This window comes from Sinohyriopsis cumingii, chromosome 19 (genome assembly GCF_028554795.1).
Source record: "Sinohyriopsis cumingii isolate HCF-2022 chromosome 19, ASM2855479v2, whole genome shotgun sequence".
In the NCBI taxonomy this organism is placed as follows: domain Eukaryota; kingdom Metazoa; phylum Mollusca; class Bivalvia; order Unionida; family Unionidae; genus Sinohyriopsis; species Sinohyriopsis cumingii.
Window position 1 is genome coordinate 32,907,609 of NC_142979.1, and position 23,016 is coordinate 32,930,624.

Sequence of the window (23,016 nt, forward strand, 5' to 3'; positions counted from 1 at the left end):
CACCAGTTACAGAAAATCTGAATGCTATCTAACCTTAGTGCTGCATTAGGCAACCTTGCTCAAACCCTATGTTGGCAAGTAGAAAATTTCATATCAGCCAGGTGTGAAGGTGGAGAATTAAACAGGTACTAGGCATGATGGGTCCCCTGTACCACAGCATCCAATCCATCCTCAGCAGTAACTCCCTTGGATCATAAACCAACAGGCTAAGATCAATGAACCAATATCCCTGGGGACACAGGGTGGCTATTAGGATGACCTATGTTCTAAAAGTCCTCACTTTGTGAAAAACCTGCGGGATTATCATGAAAAGCTGGATGTGTCGGTACAGAGTTGATCCCACCTCAGACTGAAGGAGCTCAGTGCCAATGCCATCTGGACTGGCACTGATGAGATTTTTGTTGTTGTTGTTGTTGTTGTTGTTGTGTTTAACGCCATTTTTCAGCACACGATAGGCTATACATGGCGGCCAGTATTAATGGTGGAAGAACCCAGGAAAACCCGGAAAAAACCACCGACCCACGAGAAGCTACTGGTGAGCTTTCTCACATACCCAGACTGGCTGAATCCGAGACTTGAACCGGCGCAGACAGAGGTGAGCTGGCAGTGATCCGTAATGGAGAGCGCTTTAGACCACTTGGGGCCCCCACTGATGAGATATAATGAGGCATCTTTTTCAGCCTTGTTATAATAAGTCAACCACTGGTCCCCCTCCCCCCCCCGATTAAAATTGTGCTACAAGCTGGTGTGAAGAAAATTCCATGAGGACTGCTCATCCCTGCCTAGACAAATTGTCCACAAGAATATTCCTCTTGTCTAGAATATGGCAGAAAGTGATTCCTTCGAAACATTTCAGTGGATCAGGTTCCACACTTCCAAACAGATAGAAAGGTCACAAGTATCCCCTTGACCTCCTCTTGTTATCTGACATTTTGGGTGGGGGAAAGAAAAACCTAATGTATTACAAGCACTCAGTGACATATTTTTCTTGGAACTCATCTGCAAACACAAAAATTGACAGTTCATCATCCTGTCTTTGCACTTGAGCAAAGTAGGACTATGTTAGGTTTTTTCCTCCTGGAAAAATGGAGCAGAACTAGTCCATTTTAACACTCTATCTCCCTCAAGAAAGGGATTGACAAACATTGCCCCCACCCCACCACAAAATGTGGCATATGGCAGTTCTTGTCCCTTTCCCTCAATAACCAAGCAGAATGAGGCAGGTAAGATCTAGGACTTGCTGGTTGGAGAATCCATAAAGCCATAAAGACAGAATGAAAAGAGAACTCTTGGAAGGGCACAAATGAACTGATCAGATGATGTAAGACCAGGGGTTGGCAACCTATCTGACTTAGTGTGTTACTTTTCTCCAGATTAATTACAGAATGAACGAGTGTGCCATCAGTAAGAGAGTAACAGTTAAAATCAAGATTTCCAGCTGCCCTTTGGATGCCACACAAAACCTCTCAATGTGTCACCTCGTGGCATGCATGCCGTAGGTTGCCAACCCTGATGAAGACCACCATATCATGGGTTCTCTCTTCTGGCAATAAGACTACACTGAAGATCTTCTATACTTATATACAGGTCTCTTCAAGCAAGAAAACCATGTTCCTATTGCATCTGAAATGTAGTGCTTGTTACCGGGTGCTGGCAACTTCCTCTCTCTGCAAGTGCCATGGATCCCTTATTCACCAGAGCCGAGATCTTCCTTCCCATGTGTCAGCAAACCCACCCTTGAGAAAGTGGGCATCTTCCAAACACTGTAAAGAGCCTTGAACCCCTCCCTTACAGGAGTTAGTGACTTTCTTAAATCAGGAAGTGCCACAAACCCCACCTGAGAACAGAAGGAGGATCTTCAAGTGATGAAGAGGAAATTGCCAGTCTCAGCAGTCACAATGAATTTTTGTGAAGTCCCACAGCTCATCAGGTCAAAGAAACAAATGGGACAACTGTTTCAGGCATACGCACAGTACAAGCTGAACAGGTAAGGTGTGCCACCCACACAGTCTTTATATGACTGCATTTGCCTACACCTTGAGGAATACTGAACACTGAAAGGAAATGCATTAAATAAACAATGAACCAGAACAAGAATTTGGTAGGTTATACTTACCCTTGCACCACTTACTAATAGATGTATTTCTTGCAAATGAGAAACTAAAATGCATTAACAAGGGACACAGATACAAGAAAAGTAAGGATAGAGAAAGAAAATAAGAAACATTAAGTACCCATGGGACACAACAAACCAGGACCAGGTTTCTTTTTGTTCCGCACCAGAAATTACTAACTAGCAAGAATAACCTTTGAGGACTTGGGAGTAGCAACAGGAAAAGACAAGCAATGCAATAATAGCAGCATGTAATTACATGGTTCCCATGCTTTTCTAAAGATAAATTTCCAGGTAATTTCCTAGATTAATTTTTTTTTCTTCAAGGTTCACATATGACCATTATTAAATGGAATTAAAATAAATTTTAGATCATAAAATATGCATTTTTTAAATCTAAAGACTTTTCTCTTTCAAGACCCTCCAAAATATCTAAGTCAGAAAAGATGATCATGTACAAAACCAATAAATGTATCGCACGAAACAAGTTAAGACTATATTCCTATATTTTGGCATGTAGTGTCATTTCAATGTGCAGAATAAAATTTTTAACTTTACTTTGTTGCCATGCTCTATGTTGCTATGTGGAAACAACATAATGAACTTAAATTAGTTTTGTTTCCTTTCAAACCTTTAATTCTAAAGAATTCTATCACAATAAATATATATGTATGTTATACGAATTTAACATTTACAATCACAGCATGAAGAAAAAAAACAGAATAAAAAAAAGCAAAGTACATGTATTATAATCTTTGATTAAATAAAGTCTGACCATGAATATATATATGCCAATAAAATCCCAAACAAGATTCTTCAAACAACCTAAACTCCTTAAGACAATTAAAAATTATTCACTTTTTCAATATTTACAAAATGGTTGATTTAAATTTTAACAAAAGACCTTCAAAACTATACCATACTGTTGCATAAACAAGGACTGAATTTTCTGACAAATCACTTTTCTTGTAATTCAATAAACCAGTCCCCAAACCTGTGTAGATACAGGGGCTAGTATCATTTTGTAAATGTATATATAATAAAAGGGACTACAATTTCCCATTTCTCCTGCATTCTATTTAAGACCTGAAACCAAAGTTTCAAGCTACATGCCACTGTGTAATAGTTTCGCATCAAAGTTTTGCTTTGAGATTCAACTTTTTGGACTAAACATTTGGCTTATAACAAATAGCAGTCCATTTTCTCTGAATATTCCACCCCATTTTTCACCTTTGGACATTTACGTTGGGGTATGGGGTCAGAGCAATTGCAGCTAGAAAATTCAGAATTTTGCCGCCACCATGATGCGGTAGTGGCATATAATAGTCGCTAACCAGGAGGCCTAGAAACTTTAAACCATGTTATAACGACTTAAACTTGCATGAAATCGATTGGAAAATTATATCTTTTCTCAGAAATGTTAACGGTAAAGAACAGCTGTATAGTGTAAGCATCTTAGCATGAACAGTGTCGAGTATATGATTACAGTAAAGAACAGGATCTTGGCAATGACAGTGAGGAATAGCTGTTGTTGTTGTTATAGGGTTTAATGCAATTTTTAAACACAAGATGGACTATTTATGGCAGCCACTATAAATGGTCTAGGAAGAACCATGGAAAACCCCAGAAAGAACCACCAACCCACGAGAAGCAACTGGCAAGCTTTCTCACGTACACACATTGGCCGAGCCCAAGTCTCAAACCCACGCAGACAGATGAGTGAGGAGCCGTATACAATACCAAAACATGTGATTTCATTTATTTATTTGAGTACACATTTCCATGGTTTCACACACAAAAATATCATTTTTATCAATACTTGCACTCACTGGATTCCACAGCAGGATTAGTATTTGTCGAGTCTTCTAAAATTTACTGTAATTTCATGCAACCCATGAAAATTGGTACCCTGTGAGAAATAGTAAATTCATAGTAAATGCACAAATGGCAATCACAGCTTTTACAATGTTTTACCTAAATTGCCTGCTTTTCTGTCCGGGACCAAGCCATAAGCGATGTATTCCTTTTGGCCAACTACATCTTTTATTCCATATAGACTTCTCACTGAAAAAAAAAACAAGTGCAGTTTGCATTTTCTGTCATGTTTACATTTCTAAATGTCACGAACCAGAATTTGTATGACAAGCAGCATGAGCTATTGTTACTTTAAAACAAAAGAACACAACAATGCTACTGTCGGACACCCACACAAGTAATTTTTTAATGACTTATAGAAGCTGGAACACAAAATCAGAGCAATATTTTCCTGTACTCCAAGTCTTTGTACACCTTGCACTTATAACTAATTGATCAGTGTATTTTAATGAGTATAATGTCATTAATAATAAAAACTGACTGTGGTTCTTAAGGAACTATCATTGAGAATTATTAGATGGAAATGCTTCTCACTGCAAAGAAGTCCCACAAGTCTCCATTAAAACTTGTTTAGACTGTTTAAAATGTTATTCGATATGAATAATCTTTTGTGACAAGGACACTGGGGCTAAAAACAAATATGTTACAATGGCCTTTTTGATTTTTATTTAGATCCCTCAATGAATGCTACAATCACGTCTGAAAGAAAAACATTCCTTCATAGTCATACAGTGATCATAATCAGATTGCCACACACTTGTACTGAAGAATCCAGAGAGCCATGTGTCTGCATGTATATGCAGCAGCCTCATAATCCTGCCACTCATGTCACAGGTGGCACCACAGATACCTTCTGCATTAGTGGTTTGCCTTCCTGAATGAGCTTATAAAGCAGCAGCACATGCTACTGTCAAAAGAAAATCACATTCGTATTTTATTTGAAGAAAACTACAAAGGTTAACTCAATTTTAGGCAGTGGCAAAAGATATCAAACAATTTTATGCTCATTTCTATCTTTCTAACACTTTCAAAATGATTGAAAAAACGATGTGAACAAATCACTGATCAATCATCTCAATGGCAAATGATTTTCCAGAATAAGTGACTTGACTATAGGCAAGATCGTTCCCATAAAATGGCACCAATATAAACGATACATGGCTGCAGACTTTCTGTAAAGATAAGTTAGTGTAAATAACTGATATCTGAACACCAACGGAACTTGATATTACACAATTTTATAAACCAAAACGTAAGTACTGTGCTACAGCTCATAAATGGCTTACTGAATGCTCAGGATCCATTAATACAACTGAAAATTACGAGTCACTGCAGGGGTGGCAGAATTTGACCTCTTCTTCAGAATAAAAAACACAAGAGAATTTTCTGAATATAGGAGTCATTTAATAAAGAAACAATGCGTCGAAAAAATGTGCTTTATCACACAATAAATTGCTTTTTTGAGACAATTTTTCATCGAATCGCCCTAACTTTAATGTGATTTCACAAAAGTGATTCTAAATGAGCCCCAAGGGATCAGCACATCCAAATTGGATGCAGCAGGTCATGAATTCGAACCCTGCCCAAGACATACCAAAGACATAAAAATGGTACTAGCTGCTGTCTTACTAGGTGCTCTGCATTAAGAGTATCGGTCTCACTAGGAATTTAAAACTTGGAGTCCAGGACTCTTAATTTGGAAAAGTAATTAGAGTCCCACCAGCAACATGATGAAGTGGCTCAATGTCCATTAAAATGCCAGGAATAAACAGACAAAATTTTTTCAGTTTTACTTATTTTGTAATTATTTATTATTCTTTAAACAATTATGTATTAAAATTGATTTGTATAAAATATCATCTTCTTTAACTACAATATACAGTGGAACCCCGCTATAATGCAAAAATTGGGGTTTTACAAAAATTGGATCACATTAATGCAGGGTTTTTTAACACTATTTTACTTTTTCTCAGAGAAAAACTTGTTGGCACATATACATGTATTCATGTCTAATGTATATGATGAATAGGGTATGAATATGATGAATATGATGTATATGATGAATAGGGTATCAACACCATTTACTATCATGCCATCCAGTTCATTCATAATACATGTAATTCAATTGAAAAATTGCACACAGATTTAAAATATTCACTAATTTTATCCCAGATCATTGTCTGAATTCAACGTCTAATATATGGCATGAACAGAGTATTACTTGCCGTCTGATATAGTACCGTTGAGGCTTGCAATTAATCCATAATACATGTAATTCCATTGCAAAAATTGCGTACATATTTAAACTATTAAATCGTTTTGCCACAGATCATTATGTGTCTAAATTCAATGGGAAAAATTAAGAGCAAAATTAGGTTAAGAAAGACCTAGCACATGTACAGTTCATTATGCTCCAATGTCTATGAACAGTGTCTATACAAATTTCATACTGCTAAAATTTTCTTATGTGTTTCCGTGTACATTTACCCATTGCAAATTTCCAATTTGTTGTAACGACTACGGCAAGAATAATTAACAATCAAAACAGAATGCATGCAACTTTTACTTCAGATTTTGTGAATATCGAAAGAAACTACTATACTAATCATTGCGCAAAGTGCAGAGAACAACTTGCGTTTGTGAACTTGCTTTTCCATTTTGATAAAATATTTTTATAAAAAATAGGAAATTAATAACGAGTTCATAAGTAAACACCATACACAAGTAAAACCCAAAAACTAAGCGCAGTAGACCTGCAATGATCACAAGGTACTTTTATAAAGCTGAACACGTACAATTTCATGCCCCTTCAATTTCCAGCTAATAAAAAGAAAACAAGAAAAAAAGCAGCAAAGCAAATAGTATTTAACCAATGTATGACACTACGAGTAAGTAAACAAATAATAAAAGCATACATCTGCAATCATATCTATTAAATTGTTGTAATTAATAAAGTGTATGTGGTTATGATAAGAAAATCCCTGCTTCACAAACCAGATGCAACCACATGTCATGTGTAATAAAGCTGTCCCGATGTTACTCTTTACAGATTATGCTGATACAGCGCATATCCGATTAATAAAATTGATGATACCAATTATTTCATTATTATTTGTTTTATAACATTGACTGGTTCAAAAACATAAACCTATTAGGGAAATGCAAGCAGGTTTTTGCCATGTGAGTTATAACAAGGTTGTTTATGCGGCAAGTGAATTTGAACTTCTATACAAAAACAGAAACCGGAGAAGAAGTACATTGCTAATTATAGAAAACAACGATCACACAAACATAAAACTTGAAAAACTTTAAAGCTAACACTGATAAAACTTATGATTTGCCAATTCAAGATATAAATGAATGAAAATGTGTTAAGCTAGTCTTTTAACATATGTGCAGTTATGTAGGTCACCATTACTAGATTTTAATAAATGACTAAGAAATGACTAATAACGACAGCCCAATAATAATTAAAATTAATAATATGCATGATTTAAGACTACAGATACTGAAAGCCTAGTTGAGGTAGGTTGTATTTAAGCAACAGTAACATTTCTTCCTTCTCGCCACATAACGATCCATGACGATCCGAAAGAATCTGGCCCTTGCCACTAAACAGCTGCTTGCTCGAAACACTTGAAGCTGGTGCAGACAAATAATGTCTAGCTAATTTGGCCAAGTAAGGGAACTGAAACCTGTGAGCATTCCATCAGCCATATGTCTTCTTCTTGTGGCAACAGAGGGATGGCCAGATACAATTCAAGCATCGCATCAACGGCATCATCCACATGGGTTGTTTTGTTGACAGTACTGACAGGTAACAGGCCACAGAAAACAAATCCCTGAGACGCAATGTTGATGGTCCAGTGGCGTTTGTTTCAGATTCAGTTTTTCTTTTTATTTGGTCGGGGATTCCTCCTGCTTGTCAGCTGTTGCAACTATGATGCATTTTGCTCTAAGCCATTCTTTGGACCTTGTCACAAGTAATTTTTCCCTGAATAGGTGATATTTGAATTGTGAATCCAACATGGTGGCCAAAACAAGCTTTTTGCTGCTGGCAACGTCAGCAAAGCGTGTGTTCAGTGATGCAACATATCACAGCGCATTGTCTGAATATCTTGACTTGTGTCATGCTCTTGAGCCAGCAACATTCAAAGCATTTTCAGCATTGGAAGAATGACGGATGCTTATGTTTGGCTATTACTTGCTTCCTTGGTAATATCTGCAAATGGGCCTAACATGTCCACAATATTGTTAACCAAGACCCAGTGTTGGTCTGTAAGGATAGGCAGGTCATGGAGAGTAGCGTAAGCCTCCAAGACTTGTTTTTGTTCATATAACAAAACCAACATATTGTATGTAGAATTCCAGCATGTCTGGTCATCCTGGACAAGTTTCTTATGGGTAACGCCCAATTTTTCCTGCTGCTCTTTGAGCTGCTGTTGTGCCAGGATGGAGTGCCGGAACTTGATGCCTATGGATCACGAGATGGCCAAAACATCTTTGACAGCTCGTTGCGACAGAATGCCATCACTGACAACGAGCTGCAGCGTGTGTGCAAAACAGGTGATGCTGTCAATTTCAGCCAGACATTGCTTTAAACATGTTTGCACATCCGTCAAGCAGAAGAACATGAATATGAGTTTTGGGAATGTTGTATTCCTCGCATAAATTGTCCAGTTTGCTCGCCAAATATTCTCTTGTGTGTGATTCATCACATCAAGAGGTGTTGCTGCTAAAATCATCTGTTTCAAAATCATCTGTTTCCGCTAAAAGTCTTTCCTCAGCAAGTGTGCCGTAAGACTCAATAAGGCTACGCCAATGGACGGGTCTGACTACACATCAGAGGTTAAACTAAGGTCATATTGGGCAGAAACTAAATCACACACCTTGCTTTGTATTGCCTTATGCATGCCAGGTATCAAAGAAGTGGAAAAGTACTTCCGACTTGGAATTTTATAGCGCGATTCTGCCTTGGCCAGATGTCGAAATCCAATGTCTTCAACAATGGAAAATGGTTGTACATCTACTGCCATGAACTCTGCAATAGCTTTGTGCCAACTAATAGTTCTCAGGTCATCAAATGCAATTGGCTGCTTCCGGTGCAGCATAGAATCAACAGAGTACGAGGAGTTGCTGCAGCTGCTGAGGTTAACTGTGCAGCATCCTTTCATTTTTTTTTATCTGCCAGAAACAGGCCTTGTTCGACGATGCCCTTTTAGCGCAAGTGCTGGACAAGAATTGATGTCATATAATTTTTAGAATCCTTTCCACCTCTGCAAATGCATGCTTTGCAAAGTATGCAATTTGATTCTGACTTGTCAACTGCATTTTCTCTGAAGTAATTCCAGACTAAACTTGAGTGTTTTGAGGTCGACATTACGCATAAGCTTAGTAGTATATTTAATAGTGTACAATCGCTAGTCAGTATTAATAATCCAATCGATTCGCGCTCTTGAAACAATGTTTTAAATCAAGTAAGTTACTACTGAGTTGTCCACCTGGCTGGCTGGATGCACGCACAATGCAGTCGTGAGCTGAAGCAACTGGGGTATCCAGGGGCAATGTTGTTGATGCGCTAATATCAATGCTGCATATTTATAATTCCGTGTTAAGCTGCTTCAGCGTGTGACCACTATTCGTTGATTAGCAGCATTGCAGGACTGGCTAAATAACAGATTAACTATAGAGAGTCACAGTTTCGTAGTAGTTAGAATTTTCGCTAGCTATCTAATCTGCCTAGCTATCTGCTAATGTGTATGCTGGAAGTTCAACAGCCATAAGAGGCCTCATTGGCTGGTTGGCTGCTGTGATTGTTGTGTGCAAACAATCAGCGGTAGTATACAGCAATTATGTTAAAAAATATTTACTTTTAAGAATATATTGTCTTTCAATTAACCCTCAAATTAAATATTTATTCCTCAATTTCAACTATTTAGTTCTGATTTCAAGATGAATGTTATGAATGAATTTATATTTTGGAAATTTGTTTATATCGGCACCGATTATTTCTGCCGATATTGATTGTTCTAATAATCGGCATGATTAAGAGTATGGCTGATTAATCGTTACAGTTTTAATGTGTGATGCCTTATTTGTCCATTGCTGTGTGTTAATTCTGACATAAACAAGGATCTATGTTATTTCATTCATATATCAACTTTAATGATTAAGTTCACCTACATTTATGTTTTATCACCAACAATTAAATTAAAAATCAAAGCATGATGCCTTAATGTTTATGTGCCCTTTTAGGTTAATGTTGCTGTTGTAAGTTTAACCCCATTTTCCAGCACAAAGACAGGCCATTACATGGCAGACATTATAAATGGTGGAGGAAGAACCCGGGAAACCCCTGGAAAGAACCACTAACCCACGTGAAGCTACTGGCAAGCCTTCTCATGTACCCACACTGACCAAGACCAAGACTCAAACCCATGCAGCGGTGATTTGCACAAGTATTTGTTGTTTTGTTGCAATGACAAAAGCTGACCTCTTTGTATTACCACATCAATTACGTCTTTTGTATAAAATAAATGTGGTTGGAATAAATAAAGTTAAAAGGCATGCAAATCCAACCTGTGTGATGGCTAGTGGCCCATGTCGAGTGTCAGGTCTAGACATTTCAAGTGATCAATCGAACAATTTGGCGTATAACATTTTTGGTGAGCGTAATATAATTAAAATGACTTAAATTAGCATACTCATTAACAAATGTGATCAAAAGACTGACTAAAAGACATCCTAGTAAAAATAGTAACTGATGAAATAAAATTCTGGTTCCCACATACATTGTATTAATGAGATGCTTGTTTTGGAGTTTGTAGTACCTTGTAATTCCTGAATTAATAAAATAATAACAATAATACAAAAAATTGACTTTCAATAATGACAGCTGTTTTACGAGCTAAATATTCATATTTTTTTTTAAACAAAAGGAATCTTATTTTATTGTGAATTTGAAACAATAACTAGTCTGGTTCCCTGATTAAAATGCTTCTTGTGATGTTTTCCACTATGGAGGGGGGGTGCTCACCAGTTATTATGTACTTTTGAGAGAGTGAAGTATGTAAGGTGAAACTGTTTGCATTTAAAACATGCACAATGGAGAGAATGTTGGCATACCTCTATGCTACATTAATGTAATGTGGATGATATTTCTTTGGATATTGTACTTTTGGAAATTGTACATGATTTATGCATAGTGTTAACTAAAATAATTGCTTCCTTGTGCTAAAAAAATCAGCCTGAATTAGTCTAAAGTACACTATCCATAGCAGCTATTAAAACAGGGAAAATGAATTTTGCCAGACTAGACAATACCAGCTTCTGAAAGTGCAATGAATGAATTACCAAATACATGTATGTAAAATGTAAAAAAAAGGTACAATTTACCTCTGAAGTTCAGGAAGTGAAAATCACCAAGTGGAACTAGCACTTTTTTGAAAGGTGCACATCTGGAGTAAGGCCAAGCTGTATACTCTATAACCCATAGTACACCCATCAATCATAACCAAAATAATGGGAATTAAAGGTTCTTTGAATTATACCTAAGATATGCAGGTCTTTTTTAAATAGCCAGTATAACCAGTGAGGAAAGTTGGGGAAATTCTTTTTCTTTAAAATTCTAACCCTATGCAAAATATGAAACTGTAGAGCACCACCTTTAGAAGAGAGTAATGCAAAGAGTATAAGCATCAAGGAACCAGACTAACAAAAAACAGCGATGCAGCACACAATGTATTCCTGTATATGTGACGAATAGTAGAAACCAGCAGGAATAATGTGAATGATCTCTCTATGGTTAGACATCTTGAAAATAAATGCCACTTCTAGATAACACTACTAGAAAATAGTCTAAAGATGTATGGGAGCTCCTTCAGATGGAGAGTCTGCTCCTTCCTGCAAATGGCAAAGTCACATCCTTCTAAAGGTATCAAACAACCTGAGAAGGTAATCTTTTGCACATTTGCTATTGGTCCCACCACACAAAGTTGAGCTCTTTAGGATGAATGACATCTGAGACAAAAACGGCTTGAATAGTAAGAACAATTTCACATGTATGCAATGTTTGGGATGACTTTGCTCACTTTGTGAGCTGTGGTGCAAAGCAAATTCATTGATGTAGGGCTTAGTCCAACATGTAAATTGACCAGACCACTGTATCCAAGATGAAAGTGACCATGTTGATGTATTGTCCCTTACCTATGTAAGGGTAAGATGTGTGATCTCCCTCGACACAGCAGCACAGTCTTCCTTAAGAACCACTTCTGAGCTCACACTGGATCCTGAAGATGGCCTAGAGATGAAATGTCCACAGCATACAGGAATTACAATCAACGAACTGTGGCCTCATGAGTTACACTGACCCATCTTGTTAGAACTGCATATAGCCAGTTCTACCAATTGGACATGTATTTGCAGATTCTGCATGCCAATCGCCAATGCAGTCAGGAGGCATGATTGTAAGAGATGTGAACCGACAAAACTCCTGAGAGCAGTTCAAATTGTGTCTTGTTCAGCCAGGTTAGTACCTATGATTTTCACTTGGGCAAAGATCTAACGTCACGGGACATGTGTAACCCAAAAAAAAAACAGAAAAACTGACATGTCCAATATCCTCTATTTCATGGCAACGCAGTGTGCCAGTGACTATTGAATGGAAAGTCTGAACAGGCAGGTAGTCACACTACTTTTTCTCCTCAAAGAGCCATAGAAGTTAGCTATTAAGGCATCGATGCCCGCTGTGGTATAAAAGGTTCACACCAATGTGAGAATATATTCCCTTGTCATATGACTTTAAGGTGGAGGGGCCAATCTCACTCCACCACTGCTGAAAACTGTTTTCTCCCTAGGATGTAATTAAATAAGATCATCCCTTGTTGTTGTTTAAAGCTGATGAAGGAATAATTCCTGGTGATTTCCCATTTGAATGAAGTCATCAGGATATGAGACACTCCAATTCTTCTGCTTCCTTATGACCACAGAAATCCAAGGTGTATACATTTGGCCATTAAAATCAATAGAAAAAGCATTGATTATCGAGGCCTTTGGATTAAGAACTTGGGAGACAAATGTCTGGTTTTTGGTATTCGACCTTGTCACCAATAGATCTATCTCTTCAGGCAACTGGAGTAGCAGGAGACCATTCCGTCTGTATTAGTTGGTGCCTGTTCCTGTTGGATAATGAATCTGCCAATACATTAGCCAGCCTAGGATATGATGAACTTGGACATGGATTTGTCATTGTGGACACCCCTTTTGAAAATGACAAACAAAAATAAAAAGGTCTGAAGACATGGTTTTGCCCTACTGACTTTATATGTCACCAGTGTGGAGTTGGACAGAATAAAACTCTATTCTAATGTTCTTTCTCCAGCCACCAATGATTGTTGTTCTTTAGTTTTTTTTTAATGTGACATCTCAGTGCAAGATCGACTACAGATGGTGGCCAGTGTAACTGGAGGAGGTAAATCCCTGTAAGAACCATTGACCCAAGAGAAGGTAATGGCAGCTTTCTCACATATCCACCTGGCTGAGCTTGAGAACACTCAGCCACCCAGGGGCCCCCAACCACCAATGAAAAGCCTCCAGAATGGTTTTCATCTTGAGAATGTAAATAATGATCCTGAAGGGGTTACACTCAACTTGCATCCTAAAATGGCACCATACTGGTTCCCCCCAGTCCCCCGTATTTGCAGCCATACAGATTGTGATTGCCAGAGGTATCCCTGACTGGACTCCAGTGAGATTTCCCAATATCTGCGATGGAACTTCATTGTGCAGATTGTGAAAGTTGGTCCAATGGTCAAAGTTTGCCTCCATTTGGACCATATAATCATTGTAATGGCTTGTTCAGTATAGGCAAGGAATCCACCAATGCACCAATTCAATTCTCATTCCTTGGTAAGACATATTCTGCTTACTCGAATGCGCAGTTCCAGATCTAGAGCTGTGAAAATTTTAGTAAACATCTACTGAGTACCTGTCGATTTTAACGATCGGTTACCCAATCAAAGGGAAACTATACTAAAGGTGTACAAATCTGAACTGCTTTGCTGCAGGCTGGCACTGGCATGAATGAAAATGAATGTGTGCATTTTTCAGTCGTAAAAGCATACAAGTTGGGGGGGTATGCAAATTAAATCTGTTTGATGGGGTGACTTGACATCTGTGAGCTGGACTTGTATTTTGGAAAAATATTATATATATATATCTATATTTCTGTAACTCCTAGTACACGATTTGATCTAATTTGTAAAATTCTAGTGCATGGCTGTAATGTGTAAAGTTCAGTCTGACCTAGGTGTCTTGAGTATAGTATACATAGGATTTATAAACAGATCTTTATGTTGACAATTATTAATAATAATCTTAAAAATAAGACTTATAATGGCACCTATGGTGCAGTTTCTCAGTGACTGATGGGATATCAATGTTTCAAGAAAAATTTTGCGGCTACCCATTGGTTGTGCTAGGTAATGTGAATACTCTAATTCGACATAAAATCAATAGTGTATGCTGTCACATTGGGTATATTGCAATAAACAGTCGCAATATATGGTATATATAATGAGAAAGTTAAGCAATCAAACTGATTTCGATTTACAGAGTCATTCACACTTCATGTGTTCCTGTTAGACTGCAGACATATTTTATGTTGTACTTAGATATTTTTCAAGAGGAAAAACATTTGCTTGAACAGTTCACTGACAACTGAAAGTGCTAATTGTTTGGGCAATAATATTATTCTGGAACTGTTATAAATTATGCAAAGGAGATCTGGACAACACCATCTTGACAATGTCATGGTTCTTGGAGGACCAGTACATTTCCAGTATTGAAATTTATAAGAACTTTTCACTCTTTTAGAAGTTTCATATACCTTTAAAAGGAATAGCTTGGATTCGCTTAATTATACCTTAAGTTCCTCTTACATTTTTCATTTATAACTTTGATATTAAACTGTTAAGTTTGATAAAACTTGTTGGTTTTTCTTCTTTTCTATTACTTAAGTTTGTGATCACAGAGTTGTAACACACTATGATAAGTACACATGGCCTGAAAAGGCTGAGAATTACTAGTGTGACTATTTATACTTGCAGATGGGATACTAAATAATTCCAACAAGTTGCCTGTAGGAATTCCAATTTTTTGACTGCCCATATTGGTTGTTGTTGTTGTTGTTGTTGTGGGGTTTAACGCCATTTTTCAGCACACGATAGGCTATATATGGCGGCCAGTATTAATGGTGGAGGAAGAACCCAGGAAAACCCCGGAAAGAACCACCGACCCACGAGAAGCTACTGGCATGCTTTCTCACATATCTACATTGGCTGAATCTGAGACTCGAACCGGCGCAGACAGAGGTGAGATGGCAGTGATCCGTAACGGCGAACGCTTTAGACCACTCGGGGCCCCGCCCATATTGGTAAAATCACTGAAGTATCACTTATAGTAAATACATGTATGAAATGGATGCTATGAATAAACCATTTATAGAAAACTTACAGTACATATCCAACCATGGCAGAAGCTATACATTAATACAATTCCTTTTCTAAAGTACACTAAAAACATGCACATAAAATTGGCAAAGAAGCATTATTATTTTTACTTTTGAAGTAAACATTACAATATCCATTTCTGAGTCACTGTTACCTGTAGGAAAGGCCCAATGACATTCTATACTGGTAACAATCAGGAAAGCATCATGTATAAAACAATGAAATGGACACTATGACCAGATATTATAGACTTACTGTACATATCTAATCATAATGGAAATTATACAACCATATTAAATTACTTTTCTAATATCATACACCATATCTGTACTTATTGCAGCAATGATATGGGACACCATCACAACCAGTGCAGGTATGTACCAAAGGCACCTGAATGTGTTTAGGAGGCAAAGTGATAGAAATTTTGCCATCAATGATACTAGAAGAACAGAGAAGTTGGAAAATTTATAGTTGGAATATACTTCCCTTCAAAGATGAAATCCATCCAACTTACTTTAAGGTTGAAAACTTTGAAATTGCCTGCCTGGATTTTGTAGAGTTTTTGCTACTCAGCATGAGAAGCAGTAGTGTAGTAGTAATTGATGATTTCACGAAATCTGGTATCAAGGGTAGATCACTCCATCTAACTGCCACCTTAATGGGCAGACAACTTTAAGCTTTTTAACAAGAAAGTAGAAACAAAAAAACCTACTTGATCTGCCTGCTAAGTGGATAGACTACTAACCTCCTCCTCTTGCTTCTCCATGAAATGCAAGTTGGAACTCTAGGTCTGTAACTTTGTGTCTGTGTGTGTGTGTGATTATGATTTTTAATGTAGCTTTAACAATGTTTCAGTCATATCGCTACAATGTCTGCAGTGTGGCAGTTTATAGTGATGTTTAGCATGGGACATCATGCTGCAGACATGTAGCATGATGTCCCACCCAGTCACATTATCCTGACACCAGGACAACCAGTCCTAACACTAACCTCTTAATGCTGAGCACCCAGTGAGGCAGCTGTTAGTACCATTTTTGCAAGTCTTAATGTGTTGGAATGGAAGTGATTGATTTATTCAGCATATATCTGTATATGTATCTTAGAAGGCCTCAATGTGGATTACTTGTGTAATCTATGAGGTGTATTGTATCTCAGAAGGCCTCAATGTGGATTACTTGTGTAATCTATGAGGTGTATTGTTTTACAACTCCATGCTCTTCAACAGAAAAGAGCAAAACCAACAACTGTTGTAAATTCAACAAATAATTTATTTCCAATTAATACAGATTTTAAAAGTCACAGTATTGTGAATTAAATCCCAAATAATCCCAAAAGTCACAAGTACAAATGTATAGTTCTATGTGTATTCAAAATGTGCTCCAAATAAATTCCAATACTGAATGTGTTGATGTGCCTGTAGTCTTGAATGTCACAATACCTTGGAACATGGCAACGTCTTAAGTCTTTAGATATATCACAATCCAAATTCATGATTTAGTCCAAAGTATTAATGAGCACTTTGTAATTCCAGTGAATAATTCAAATAAAAAAACTACCCTAATTAAAAACTGAATATACCAAAGAACTGATTCTGCTTCAGATTGAAGTTAGGATTGAGTAAATCCTAAACAAAACAACTTTATATACCCCTCCAAATAACACTGGATGCAATTAATTTTCTTAAAATAGTGTCATCTTTACAGAAAATTTTGTTTCTAGAATCTTCCCAGGGCACAATCAAGGATATATCTATAACTCAAACTTAAATAAGCATGTTTACTATTAATAATATCTGAATATTTAATATATAATCATAGAGAAATATTATCTATGTTATGTTGTTTACAAAATAAATGTCATTAGTTAAATAGACCATTAACTAGATTGAAGACAAAGGGCAATTACAAAAAAAAGACATACATAACATATGACCATTCAGAAAATCCAAAAAAGCAATACAAATTAAATCTACATTACTGAGATATTTTCATTTAGGATCCACTAGAAATATTAAGTCTTGTAATGAAAATCCATGTCAATGCAACAAAACATTCAGAAAGAGCACAAACAGTGCCAACATTTTAAGCCTGTTTTCTGCGAGACTTACTAATAGAATGAAGTCAATGCATCTTGTTTTGATACAGAATACAGACCAAGAGATCTGCAGAACTGGGTATTTCTATGGGTGGCAATACAAGAAAACAATGGAACATTATTGGCTTTATGCACTCAGACGTCTTTCTGTTATAAGTCACTGTTTTAGCTTAAGTGCTGCTGGTTTCCCCTATAATATTAGTGTCTTGTTTAAGATTTCTTGTCACATAATCCTGGGCTTGTTTCATTCAAAAACTCAGGAGAGCAAAAAACAGAGGAGACTTATTCACTCTCGTAAAATTTTAAACATCGCCATTATGTCACATTATTATTTACGCTACATGAACTCATACATCAAAATGGCGGAACCTGTAAACATTCAGCATTCATGAAAGGTAACTGCCACGAAATCTAGGACAAAAATTGATTAGTTACTCAGAAAAAATCTAGAATCATTGTTTTAAATAATAAGATTGGTGAGAGAGTTAGATGGCTCTCTAGCAAGCAATTTAAGGGGCACAACAGCATGTAATAGAAATCTCACTCCACAGTCATATCAAAACAGAGCCATGTATGTTTAAAACAAGGAGCAAATGAAATTTATGACCCAAGCAGTAAGGTCCAGAATGTAAAGATTTTGATCATAACCCTGCTGTGCTATGATGCTTAAAGATGAAATGAAGAAAGTGAAGGGAATATGGTTATTTGTTTCTTCCAGTGTTTTGGCAAATTTATTGAATCAAGCTATTTAAATAAGTTAAACAACAACAAAAAAATCTTTTCTTTGATTCCTTCTAGCTGTTACATCAAAATGACAATTACCACTGGAATTCCAAAAATGAGCAGAATCAGTGCTTGTCAAAAATCTGTTACAAGCAGATCTCAATTTAATCAGACTGGCAGAAACAGTGATCAGTAGCTTGTTACAAAATACATGCAGATCATCTCAATGCAATCTGTATTTAAACTTACTTCAGACAATAATAAAATGTATGGTGTACATGATCTGTACATTTACAAATGTCTCCATGCACCTGTTCATTCTGTCATACACAGTGTTCAACTGAAAATCCAAAAGGGCAACAACTCTCACAAACATTAATGTGCACAATAATTTGGCAACATGAGCATCTTCCAGTAAAAACCAAAATATTTACCAAATTTTATAGCAATTCATCAAATCTCAAAGGGGCTGATGCTAATTTTGCCTTGAGCAAATACAAAATTAAAAAAATCAAGAATTCTTCCTGAAAAAGTTACCAGTCACTCGTGTCAAAAATACATAAGATATACCATTATTCCATTCGGCTAATGTGGGTATGTGAGAAAGCTTGCCAGTAGCTTCTCGTGGGTCGGTGGTTCTTTCTGGGGATTTCCCGGGTTCTTCCTCCACCATTAATACTGGCCGCCATGTATAGCCTATCATGTGCTGAAAAATGGCGTTAAACCCTACAACAACAACAACAACAACAACCACCATTATTCCAGAAGAGTAATTCTCATGTAGTCTAGATCTTTTAATTTCTATTTCATTGAACTCAAATCAGTGTATCCCCGAGAAGGTGAAAGCTGAGAGTCAAAAATCCCCTTGGTGTCAGAATTGGGGGTCAGACAAAGCATTTTTTTTTTAAATTTTGGCATCAAAACTGGTGGTCAAATTAAAATTTTTGGGGTCACTGAATCAAAAATGAGGGTAAAAGGAAACACTGCAAATGCTTCAATTTTTTAGAAAATATCAAGCCTTGAAATAGCCACATAATGTTTCATTCTTCAAATTATATCAAAATAAACTATAAAAAAATTTGAAAGTCTATGCGAAAAGAAAATGTCCCAAAACCTGGACCATGAACTTGACCTAGTCATACAGTGTAAGATGACCACCCTGATTTTATGTTGCCTGGGTTGAATTTTTGTTGTTGTTGTGGGGTTTAACGCCATTTTTCAGCACACAATAGGCTATAAATGGCGGCCAGTATTAATGGTGGAGGAAGAACCCAGGAAAACCCTGGAAAGAACCACCGACCCATGAGAAGCTACTGGCAAGCTTTCTCACATACCCACATTGGCTGAATCTGAGACTCGAACCGGCGCAGGCAGAGGTGAGATGGCAGTGATCCGTAACGGAAAGCACTTTAGACCACTCGGGGCCCCTGCCTGGGTTGACATCTTACCCAAAATAAACAACATTTTGTAACATGATGCCCAGTCTGTTAGTTGAGGGATGCCAAAGTTGTTGCAAATGGACTATCTTTATTTAAAGTAATGAATAACATCATACTGTGGTTAATATCAATAATGATGTCTGCAGTGTGGTAGTTTATAGTAATGTCATTACTGGGGCATCATGCCACAGACATGTAGCATGATTTCACAGCCAGTCACATTATCCTGACATCTGGCAACCAGCCCTAACACAAACATCTTAATGCTGAGCTCCATGCGAGGCAGCTATTAGTACCATTTTTATGTCTTTGGTATGATTTGGCTGGGGTTCAAACCAGCAACTTCCCACATCCAAGGCATATTCTCTAACCACTAGACCACTGGAGCAATCGTTAATGTTGAAGAAAGCAATTAAATAGCTTAAATTTGTTAAAAAGACAACTTCAGCATTCCTCAGCTGTCATCACATTTAATTCAACATAACTTGAAATGGCATCCACTTGCTTCTGTCAGGATTTATATCAAAGATGGCAAAGTATAAGCCAACTAAAGGAATTACATGATCTGGAAAAATGTAAATATGGGCTACCAAGTGAGATGTTCCTGAAAATTTTGCCTGATTCCTTTCAGTCGACTGATAACTTGTTTATTTCAGAACTCGGCTGTTTATTTCAGAAGTTAAATTTGTACTCAAACAACATAAATATCATGGTAGACTTGTACATTGTTGGATGAGTCATTTATTAAACAACATGTATTACACTGAATATGCACCTTTGAAACTCGATCACTGTAAGAGATCTCCAAATACTAGAGACAAAGAAGAAAAAATATATATTCAAAGTTGGCAACAGAGTTTCTAGGTGAGGGGGGAACAATATAAATATTTTGTAAAAATTCAACATCATTCAAAATAATTTTGCAAATCATAACATTCCAAAATGAATAAATCATATCATCAAACTAGCACGACTGTATTCCATAACAAATTATTGTGAATTAAATATACAAAAAATCAGTGACACCACTTCGAAATGTCAAGGTCACTTGTCCTATGTTGCAGAATAGCCTCCCTTTCTATATGACAAAGTTCACAACAATACATCAAAATAAACATACAGCTTTCGTTTTCTTTTCAGTATTAAATTTATCGATTTTACAGTTAATACAAAAAGGCTTCTGGGTTTATAATTTTTTTAAATAATTGGAATTTATATACTAACAAGACAACTGCATACTGCTGCGTGTGACACGCGACCTTGACTTTATAAATCAAAATGGCTTCTTATAACCTATTCACACTCATCTCACATTTCGGAATTACCATGCTTACAGTCATGCAACCGAAGCGTGCGGCTGATTCGCATCTCTTCTATAAGGCAAGGTATGATTGTGAAATATTTTTAATAGCATCGAAGAAAAAAATCAACGGATAATTATATTGTACCCCACTCACACAGAAACCCTGATGCCAACCTTGCCTATTTTATATTTTTGTATGGAACTTGTTTCCCAATATTCTGACCTTCATCACTACAAAGGCGTGTAACTGAAAATTGCCTCCCTTTCTCAACCATTCAATCAATAATGAATAAATGCAAAAATATATTATAGATTTCCTAAAAAATTTGTCCAGTTCCTTTATCATTAAATAAATGCCCTTTAATAGCTCTAAAGTGCTTTCCGTGTTATTTTTCTCCAAATTACATATCCTAGTGGTTGTCTTAAAATACCTAATCCTAGGTAGTCTACGGAGTAATGGCTGCTCTTCGTACGAGATTAGAACTGGCGCTTAGTCTCAGCCATAAACGCGTTTTTATGATGTTTACTAGTATAAAATACGTATAGTAATGGTAATATACACTTTAAAAAGTCCTACCTCTGCGGTAATAAGAGCATCAAATTTGTTAACACATCCACCACATTCTAAATATACACCGTTCCCCGTTACTTCTCTTCCTTTGTCCTCAAGGCGCATGAATTAGGGGGACAAGAACAGTAACTCATGTGCAGGAAGTGCTTTTATTGATCACGTGATTTGCGTCATATTCCCTAATATGGAAAAGAGACTTGATATCGATTGCTCATTGGTATTGACGTAAGCAACTACCGAGAAATCAATTATATTTCCAGAGTGTCTGGCGCATAACAAAGGATTGCCACATTATTTGTAAAGTAAACAAGTACAGCAAACTCATATCTGAACCGAGTTAAGCTCTGAATTACGCTGATTGCGTCAAAGCCTAACCTTAGTAACAATTCGTAGCGCACTATCGTGCCTACTGAACTTTTACATCTGGCTGTATGGCATAGGGTATGCCACGTCCGACTTCATACAGCTAGGTGTTTACGATACGCCTGAAATGTTTGGTATGCGCGACTTTAATTTAGAGCAGGCCACGATAACACTATGTGGGCTATATAAAGTAGAGGTATTCGTAGGCCCTGGTAGTTTATATCTGGTAACATCAACATGCAGTGTATTTCGATGCAAGACATAACGCACACGGTAAGCAGCGTAAAGGTAGTACAAGAGTCACCTATAATATTGAAGATCGTACATGTACAGCGCTGCATTTAAGCAGAAGAAACATGGTGATTGATCCAAGGATCTATCCATAAATACGGTATGACCCTCTCTCGACGATTACGTACAGCTGCGAGTCTGTGCATATTAGTGAGAGAAGAAACAGTAGTGGAAAAATTACGAAAGTGTAATATTAAAATGAGTCAACACATAAGAAATTATAATTAAAGCAAGTAAAACAATGGTTTTAGGACGTAAAAGTATGGACTACCTGATCTTCTGATTTGAAGGATAATTCGGATGATATAGCAATATTTGTGGAGATTTGTTCCACTGCACATTTTGGTCACAGGAAAGCAGGAGTATTTATAATAACTGGTCATTACTTGAATCTAGCTGAATGAAGGGGGCGTGATCTTCGAGAGCCAAGATTCCGATGTGATAGCCCTATCTATACGTTGGCGTATAGAGCAGGTATTTATGTGATTATGGTCTGTGAATTTCATTGGATTCGGCGTCCCCAATAAAAATTAAGCTTTTCAAATTTGAACACTGTTCCTTTATGATCGAGACAAGGGGTGGACACAACTTGTATGGGCTGATAAAAAAAGCAATTTTCCACAAAAAGACATGTTAAATTTACAAAGTATCCATTTTTTAGGTCAATTGCTTTCACAATTTTCAGCCCATGGTCAATGCTTTACATATTAAAGGAGGCAACTCATGAAATCCAATAG

The 23,016-nt window shown here is 36.9% G+C and overlaps 1 protein-coding gene across 1 annotated transcript in view; it reads right to left on the bottom strand.

Annotated features, from left to right (window-relative positions):
* Positions 1 to 21,722, bottom strand: part of LOC149775402 (uncharacterized) — a 48,953-nt gene extending 27,231 nt beyond the window's left edge. Inside the window, exons 1-2 of the mRNA XM_089943840.1 lie at positions 21,632 to 21,722; positions 4,088 to 4,177 (exon numbers count right to left, since the gene is read on the bottom strand). The gene's annotated coding sequence lies outside the window, so the exon portion shown is untranslated. The remainder of the gene's footprint in view (positions 1 to 4,087; positions 4,178 to 21,631) is intronic.
* Positions 21,723 to 23,016: the final 1,294 nt, after the last annotated feature.